Source organism: Salvelinus sp. IW2-2015, linkage group LG18 (assembly GCF_002910315.2).
Source record: "Salvelinus sp. IW2-2015 linkage group LG18, ASM291031v2, whole genome shotgun sequence".
NCBI lineage: Eukaryota > Metazoa > Chordata > Actinopteri > Salmoniformes > Salmonidae > Salvelinus > Salvelinus sp. IW2-2015.
In genome coordinates, this window is record NC_036858.1 from 6,958,307 (window position 1) to 6,966,919 (window position 8,613).

An 8,613-nucleotide genomic window follows, 5' to 3' on the forward strand; every position below is an offset into this window, starting at 1 on the left:
GGTGTGTGTGTTGTGTGTGTTTGGTGATAGGGAGACAGGGTGTTTGCTTTAGGGATTTTGCGTCGTACCTACCGTTCAAAAGTTTGGGGCCCACTTAGAAAGGTTTTTTTTGAAACGGACCAGCAGCTGGCTCTAATCAGAATAGAAGAGGATTGGTGGAGGCCAGGTGCACATGAGCAGAGGACAAGTTTAGAGTGTAGTTTTGAGAAACAGACGCTCAAAGTCTCCTAGAGCTTCATTAATAGTCCTAATCTTTCTATTCTGGTTAGAGCCGTTTGCGCTGTTCTGTGAGGAGTGTTAACAGGTTGGTTACGCGATCTTCGTTTCTTGCAAAGGTTTTATAATGGTAATTAGCCTTTTATATAACTGTAGCTAACGACACGTGATCGCACGGAGTGTGGTTGCTGATAAGGACCTCTGTACGATATGTGTTTCGCATAAAATTCAGTTTCCAGCTGGCATGTCTTTTCCATTTAACAATGTCTTAATGTATTTTGATTATTTTGAATGTAATTTGAAATTAATTAATGGGACACAAATTTCTTTTCTTTCAAAACAAGGACATTTCTAAGTGTGTGTGTGTTGTGTGCTGCGTGCAACAGTCTGAGGCTGTCTGTGTAACACTACCCTGCTTATGGTTTAGCAGGATGAAGGAAAGATGCCATACAATTACAGACTTGCCTGTGTCGGTAAAGGCAATTACTGAATGACAATGGTTAATGTATGAATATATTATTTATATATACGAACCCCAGGATAGCTAAGGCTCGCCTCTCTGCAGCCTCTTTCTTTATATAGGCTTCAATCTGGACGGGATCCTATAGTATAGCATAATGCCAATGATGCTCGAATACTTGAGCCCCTTCTACCTTCTGCTGTGTCTCTTTTTCAACGGAACATCAGGACTAGGTCTTGTGGTTGTTCATGCAACATTAGGTTTGCTTTGGAGTTGATGGCGCTATGTATGTATTTGTCAGGTGAAATTACATCTTTGTATATCATTTTCTGTTCTCTTCTCTTCCTAGATCCTTCATCTCTCTCTCTCTCTTTCTCTTCTCTGATCTCCTTCCTCTCTGTCTCTCGCGTTCTCCTTGCTCTCTAGCGTCTCGACTCTCTTCCTCGTCTCTCTCTTCTCTCTGTCTCTCTTTTCTCTTCTCTCTTTTCTTTTCTCTCTCTCCTCTTTCTCTGTCTCTGTTCTATTCTCTCTTCTCTCTCTCTCTCTCTGTCTCTCTTCTGTCTTTGCTCCTCTCTCTCTCTCTCTCTCTCTCTCTCTCTCTCTCTCTCTCTCTCTCTCTCTCTCTCGCAGGAGAGGGAGCCTCTGCGTGTGATCCCGCTGAAAGAGGTTCACAAAGTTCAGGAGTGCAAGCAGAGGTCAGTGTCTGTTCCACTTTAGTCACTGAGCTGGACAGGTTGGCTATTGACGCTGACAGGCATAGTGCCAAAGTAAACGGACATGGCGTGTCTCCCAAATAGCATCCTATTCCTTATTTAGAACACTGCTTTTGACCAGGAATAGAGTGCCGTTTGGGATCAGACATGGCTAACAACTGTAGCGCGCTCACAGATAAGAATACATGTTGGACGTGGACCAACAGAGTGAGCTTACCGTCGCCCTTTGATGGCGATGCGTTCTTACATTCAGACCCAGTGATTTCTGTCACCGGGATGTTTGAATATTATTGAAAGTGGTGTCATCTCTTTCCATCCAGTGACTTAATGCAGAGGGACAATCTATTTGAAGTCGTCACAAGCTCGAGGACCTTCTACATGCAGGTGGGACATTTTCTTTCTCAGGGTAATAGATGAACTTATAGATTTCATTCCAGCAAAACTGACGAAGAGATACAGTCAGTGTTCCTTGCCATTGTCACAGTGAATTCCTCCTTTTCTCTCTGTTTCCTACGTGTCTCCTCTTCTTCCTCCCCCTCCTCCCCCTCTAGTCGGACAGTCCAGAGGAGATGCACAGCTGGATCAAGGCCATCTCAGGAGCCATTGTGGCCCAGCGGGGGCCCGGACGCTCAGCTGCCTCTGTACGTATTCAGTCTGGGGCTGGGCCTGAGCCACTGGTCCTGCATACTGGTTCTGCATGACCAATAGGGTGTCGACACTTTAGTTGTAGCCAAGAATTACAGAACACAAGTGGTTCCCCTAACCAAGGGCCTGATGGTTAGTTGGATCAGGTATGTTTGTGCTGGGTCAGAATAAAAGCCTGCACGTCCTGTGGACCAGTATTGGAGAACTCTGCTCGGAGGGGAGATACTTTACTGTCTTTGGAGGAAATCCATGTTTGAGTCTACATCCGTGTCTCTAGTTTCCAGATGTTTCTGTCTGTTGAAGAGCAAACATTAAAATCCGGTTTGGATGTAACCCATTCACCCATTCACCCATTCACCCACCACCCACCCCAGCTTACAAACTGGACATCACAGTTAAATTTCTGTACCTGTGTGCCACCTTGATTTTCCTAATTGTTTTGTTGGTTTCCATGTCCTATTTTTGCATTGACATAATTATAGTACACAAGGCAGTATTCGATCTCTACTCACAACCAGGTGATCCAGCTACACTTCAAAACCCCTAACCAACGGGTACCCTAACTCGTACACTCATACACACACACACACACACACACACACACACACACACACACACACCACACACACACACACACACACACCACACACACACACACACACACACACACACACACACACAACCACACACACACACACACACACACACACACCCCAGCCCCTCTCCTGTTCTCTCTCTAATCCCTTCCTCTCTCACCCGGAGCATCCTCCCCTCCCCACCCTAACTCTCACCCTAACTCTCTCTCACACACACACACACACACACACACACACACACACACACACACACACACACACACGCACACACCTCCACCCCAGCCCTCTCCTGTTCTCTCTCTAATCCCTTCCTCTCTCAGCCGGAGCGTCCTCCCCTCCCCACCCTAACTCTCACCCTAACTCTCCTCACACACACACACACACCCACACACACACACACACACACACACACACACAACACACACACACACACACACACACACACCTCCACCCCAGCCCCTCTCCTGTTCTCTCTCTAATCCCTTCCTCTCTCAGCCGGAGCGTCCTCCCCTCCCCCTCCTCCTCCCGTTCTCTCTCTTCTAATGAAGATGTGCACTACTGTGTTCTTGCAGATGCGTCAGGCCCGTCGGCTGTCGAACCCTTGTATACAGAGGTATACATTCCGCAATGGTGAATGCAGCACGTATGTGAGCCCCCGTGTCAGTCCAGCAGCTTCCTCTGTTTGTTTTGCAGACGTAGTCCTAGGTTGCATCTGAAATGGCACTCTTTTCCCTATTTAGTGTACTGCTTTGGACCAGGACCCATAGGGAGGGCTCTGGTCAAAATAAGTGCACTATATACGGAATAGGGTGCCATTTCGGACACAGCCCTAGTCTAATGTAGTGGAATGGAGCTTTGATGATTGCTTAATCCCCTCTGAAACTCTCAAGCAAGCCCATTTAATAGATAGACTTCCATCTCATGCTTGAGTGCTGATCATTAGCCCCTCCCCCTTCTCTGTCCTAACTGGTCTGGACAGGCATAATCTAATCTGCCATTGATTGGTCAGACTAACTCGCCTGGTCCACATGACCTCACTCCTCGCCCTCCTTCCGGAGCTTAGTATGGTCTGGTCCCGACCAGGCTTCTTTGAAAACCCCCTCTATGTCATTGTTGGTTTTCAGTACCTTCTGCCTATTCTTCCTCCATCCTCATCTGGCAGGTAGCCTAGTGGTTAGAGCGTTGGGCTGACAAGGTAAAAATGTGTCGTTCTGCCCCTGAACAAGGCAGTTAACACACTGTTCCTAGGCTGTCATTGTAAATAAGAATTTGTTCTTAACTGACTTGCCTAGTTGAATAAAAAAATCCCACTTTCATGCATTTATAACTGATTTTGTGACCTCCAGTCTGCGTGTCTGTTCCTTTATACAGATAATACAGTGATCTGGCCTCCATGTGCAAGAAACTATTCCATATAGAACTGTTTTGCGTCACTGGGTTCCAATGTATCTTGGGAAGCTGTAGTGTAGTAGCCTGTTGTACAGTTACCGGTAGCTGCTAGCTAGGTCTGGTAGCTGCTAGCTAGGTCTGGTAGCTGCTAGCTAAGTCTGGTAGGTGCTAGCTAGGTCTGGTGATGCATGTTCCCCCACCTCTCCTAGAAACACACACAGCAATCCTCAAGGTTGACCATTATATCTTCATTCATTCATCCATTGGCTTCAACATCTTACACTTGCCAACTTTGAGACTTTTTAACATTGCCACATTGCTTTTAGAGTCTCTTGTTACTAGCACTGGCTGCTAAGGGGAGGACGGCTCATAGTATTGGCTGCAATGAAGTGAATAGAATGGCAACAAACACATGGAAACCACATGGAGTTCGATACCATTCCATTGATTCCGTCCCAGCCATTACTATGAGTCCGTGCTCCCCATTTAAGGTGCCACCAGCCTCCTGTGATGTCTAGTAGTTTGAAGCCTCTCATGTTCTCTAATGACCCAGTAATACTGTGATTTCATGTCAACATGTCCTTATGCACCCCACCCCTTCAACACATAGTTATGTTCTCCGAGCTCTACCCATCTATTCTAAATGTCATCCCTCTGCCCATTTTTCCTGGACGCTCGTGCTGTGTCACTTTTTCCATCTATCACTTCCTCATCATCTAATATTTTCACGCCCTTGCTAAAACGAGATACTCCTAAACAGTTTTTTCGCTCGCTGTAACTGGTCATCTTTTCACTAACTTTTGGGCATCTGTTTTCGTTGTTGTGTCTTTTCTCCCTGTCGTGTTTTTCAGAGATTAAAATGTGACAGTGAGTTACTAACATTCCCCAAGTGAGCTCTACTGTACCATCCCTTCTGCTGCTGCTGCTATTCTGCTTCCTCTTCCTCCAACTACATCTGCTGCCTTTGTTTCACTCCTGCTTCCACTACTGTAACCCTTTGCACCAGCACCACTGTTGATACTACTACTATTACTACTACTACTACTACTACTGCTGCTGCTGCCCTGCCCTGCCACCCTGTGCCACTGCCCACACTACAGCACTGTGACTGACCTGACTGAGTCCCCTGCGTCCAGTGCTTCTGAATCTGAATGACTTTGTCCCCCTCCTCCGTCCGTTCCCTCAACCCCTCCCTCTCCTACACTATGCAGGAGCACAGCGACCACTCTACCACCAGCATCCCTTCCAGCTTCTACTGCAGCAGCAACCACGGGGGACCCCCCGCCCCTCGCTCGCCCGTCCAGGCAGAGCCACCCTACCCCCAGCCCCAGGGGGCCCCGGGCCCTTACCTGGGACAGCCAGGACTTCATGGGCCTGCTGCCCTGGCGAGGCCACCCGGAGGCACCACCACCACCCCGCTCCCGCCTCTCCCTCCAGGAGACCCCCCGCCTGTCCAAGTGAGCGCCTCGTCCCTGTACCACACCAACGCCGACCGGGAGGACCGGTCGCCATGGAGACGACGCAGCGAAGTAGAGGGCGACCAATCGGAAATCTCCACCCTCAGCTTCGAGGACTCAGATCTGCATGTCAGCCAGGTGTGAGCCTCTAGTCTAACCCCTGACCTTTGACCCCTAACCCCTGCCTCACAGGACACCGCAAGCTCTCACCCATAACCCCACTCCCCCATTCCCTCCACCACCTGTCCTTCACTCCCCATGCACAGAACCTGCTCATTGGATGTGGATGCAGGTGGATTCACACTGACACAAAGGGGACTGGGCAGTTATCACCAACGACAAACGGAAAGCCAATCAAAAGTGACCAAAAAATGGAGCTGAACCAATCAGAGCCGACCTGGCCCTCAGGAAGACAGGAAGTGGTCCCTGGTTGTGATTGGTGATCGTCTACTCTACCCCTGTATCGAGAGCTTCTCTTAACACAGCCAATGGCGTGATGTGTCAGGGCAAGGAGACCTTGTCAGGTGTTTGGTTTTAGTTCAGTCTCTTTCGTTGTTGATATTTCTGTTGGGTGTTGCTCTTTCTCTCTTGGTGTTGGCATTGTGTGGTATGATTCAATAACATCATCCCTTGTCCATTGGCTAAAGAGGTTACTGATTTAGCTTACTCTGCTGAGAAACTCACTGCTCACGCTTCTCCACCTTCTCCACCTTCTCCTCCTTCTCCCTGACGTCACGTGATTTACTGTTATCAGGGTTGTTGGGCCTAATTTAAAGAGGCGTTAGATGTTATTTTTATTGATAGTTATGTAAACGAAAAAGTTGTAGCTGTCGACAATGAGACAACCCCACTCGTATACACAATGGTTTAGATTTGTATGTACTTTTTAAGATGTTAAATATATTTTCTTTTAAGCTGACCATTTAGTTTTTATCCAAAGCATGCCGTTGTGGAAGCACCTAATGAAATATGAAACCAAAATCTTACAAATAACCTGTTGAAATTCCGTGCACCATACTTGCTTTCAGGTGTTTTTTGGAGTGAGTGGGTCTTGTGTATATTTCTGTTTTTAGTACTCCTTCAGAAATGCTTTGAGTCCTTATGCTCTAATGAAAGTTACACCTGTTGTGTTCGTTCAGACTCTCTCTTTCTCTCTCAATCAGTCACACACACACACACACACACACACTGTCACACCTAGGTGTTTTGCCAAATTTAAGTCCTGCACTGTAATGTTATGTGCCTGTCAACGTTAGCATGCATTTGTATAGTGACTTCTCCCTCAGGAGGACAGATATGCACAGTACAGTACAATACATCTATAGGCCTGTGGGTATGGCCTTTTAACTGGCACTTTGTGGATACAATGTGGGCAGATAATCTGCCCGCTACACTTGATCTGTTTTATGGGTGTTCCTTTGACGTCCTCTTCTCTACTGTATGAGTACTGTACTACTTTTCTCAATGCTGTGACGGTTTGTTTGCGTGTCTGTGGGGGAGACATAGGGTACCTGCGTTGCCAATATGGTGGAAGACGGGAGGAAGGTTTGACCTTTGGCCTCAGCTGTGTGCTCTTCCTGTTTTTACTGTGTTGCACAACTCTTACTGTAATAGCTGCTGAAGTGCCTGCGTTCTTTCTATAGAGGAAAAAAAACAAGAAGCTATTTTGACCCTTTTAATTGTGTACCTGATGTTCTTAAATCGTGTGCATTATTTATTAAGTGGAGTTTGAAAATAAATCAATGGATTCAAGTTGGTGTGACTTTTTGCTTCATGTTTGATTTGACTCAAGTCATGTAAATAATGTAATTTTTGTGTTGGCTGTAGATTGACACTATGTACTGCTGAAGGAAATAACTACAAGTCCTTATTTGATCAAATATTTATTCCATTCAATACAATGTCTGCTATGTTCTTTTGTAACCTCACATTTTCCAGCATGTAACTAGATTGCATTTAGAGATGTCACCAATTTACAGCGTTAACAGTTGCCACTTCAAGGCCTGGTAAGACCATAGGAAAGAACCCGGCCAAGCAGGGTTCTAGCACCATCTATTGGCATTGTTTATAGGCATCTATGGTCAACTGAGATGGTTGATAGAGGTTTACTGTCAATTGGAAGTATTTGTATTATTAATACATCTTAACGTAACGTAGCAGGCGTAAAAAAAATGCCCGAGCGGCGTCCCCACATCTGTTTTTCAGGGGAAACGGAAGTTAGGTTGAAAATACTGTATCCCTGAAAACCGGAAAAATCCGCTTTCTACCAACCCCATGGAGAGTGAATACATGTAAACATTTAGTAAATATCTATCTCATTCACCACTGTTTGGTCTTCTGAACTACACACTGTGGTCTTAATGTGAATCCCATCAGTATGAATGATCACGGCGACATCATACCCCTAAGGTTCCATCCAAAATGGCATCCTATTCACGGTGGCAGGTAGCTTAGTGGTTAGAGCGTTGGGCCAGTAACCGAAAGGTTGCTTGATTGAATCCCCGAGCTGACAAGATAAAAATATGTTCCTCTTCCCCTGAACAAGGCAGTTAACCTACTGTTCCTAGGCTGTCATTGTAAATAAGAATTTGTTCTCAACTGACCTGCCTGGTTAAATAAAAAAAATCCTATATAGTTTGACAAGGGCCCATAGAGATCTGAGGGAAAGTACATTTACATTTAAGTCATTTAGCAGACGCTCTTATCCAGAGCGACTTACAAATTGGTGCATTCACCTTATGATATCCCCCCCCGCTACTCTCTCCTCTTCCATCCTATCATCTCTTCCCTCTTCCCTCTGCTCAAACCTTCTCCAACCTATCTCCTGATTCTGCCTCCTCAACCCTTCTCTCCTCCCTTTCTGCATCCTTTGACTCTCTATGTCCCCTATCCTCCAGGCCGGCTCGGTCCTCCCCTCCTGCTCCGTGGCTCGACGACTCATTGCGAGCTCACAGAACAGGGCTCCGGGCAGCCGACGGAAAATGGAGGAAAACTCGCCTCCCTGCGGACCTGGCATCCTTTCACTCCCTCCTCTCTACATTCTCTCTTCTGTCTCTGCTGCTAAAGCCACTTTCTACCACTCTAAATTCCAAGCATCTGCCTCTAACCCTAGGAAGCTCTTTGTTGCACCTGTTCTC

The 8,613-nt window shown here is 46.6% G+C and overlaps 1 pseudogene; it reads left to right on the forward strand.

The window, feature by feature from the left end:
* LOC111977577 (pleckstrin homology domain-containing family A member 1-like) overlaps positions 1-7,228 on the forward strand; it is a 41,690-nt pseudogene extending 34,462 nt beyond the window's left edge.
* Positions 7,229-8,613: the final 1,385 nt, after the last annotated feature.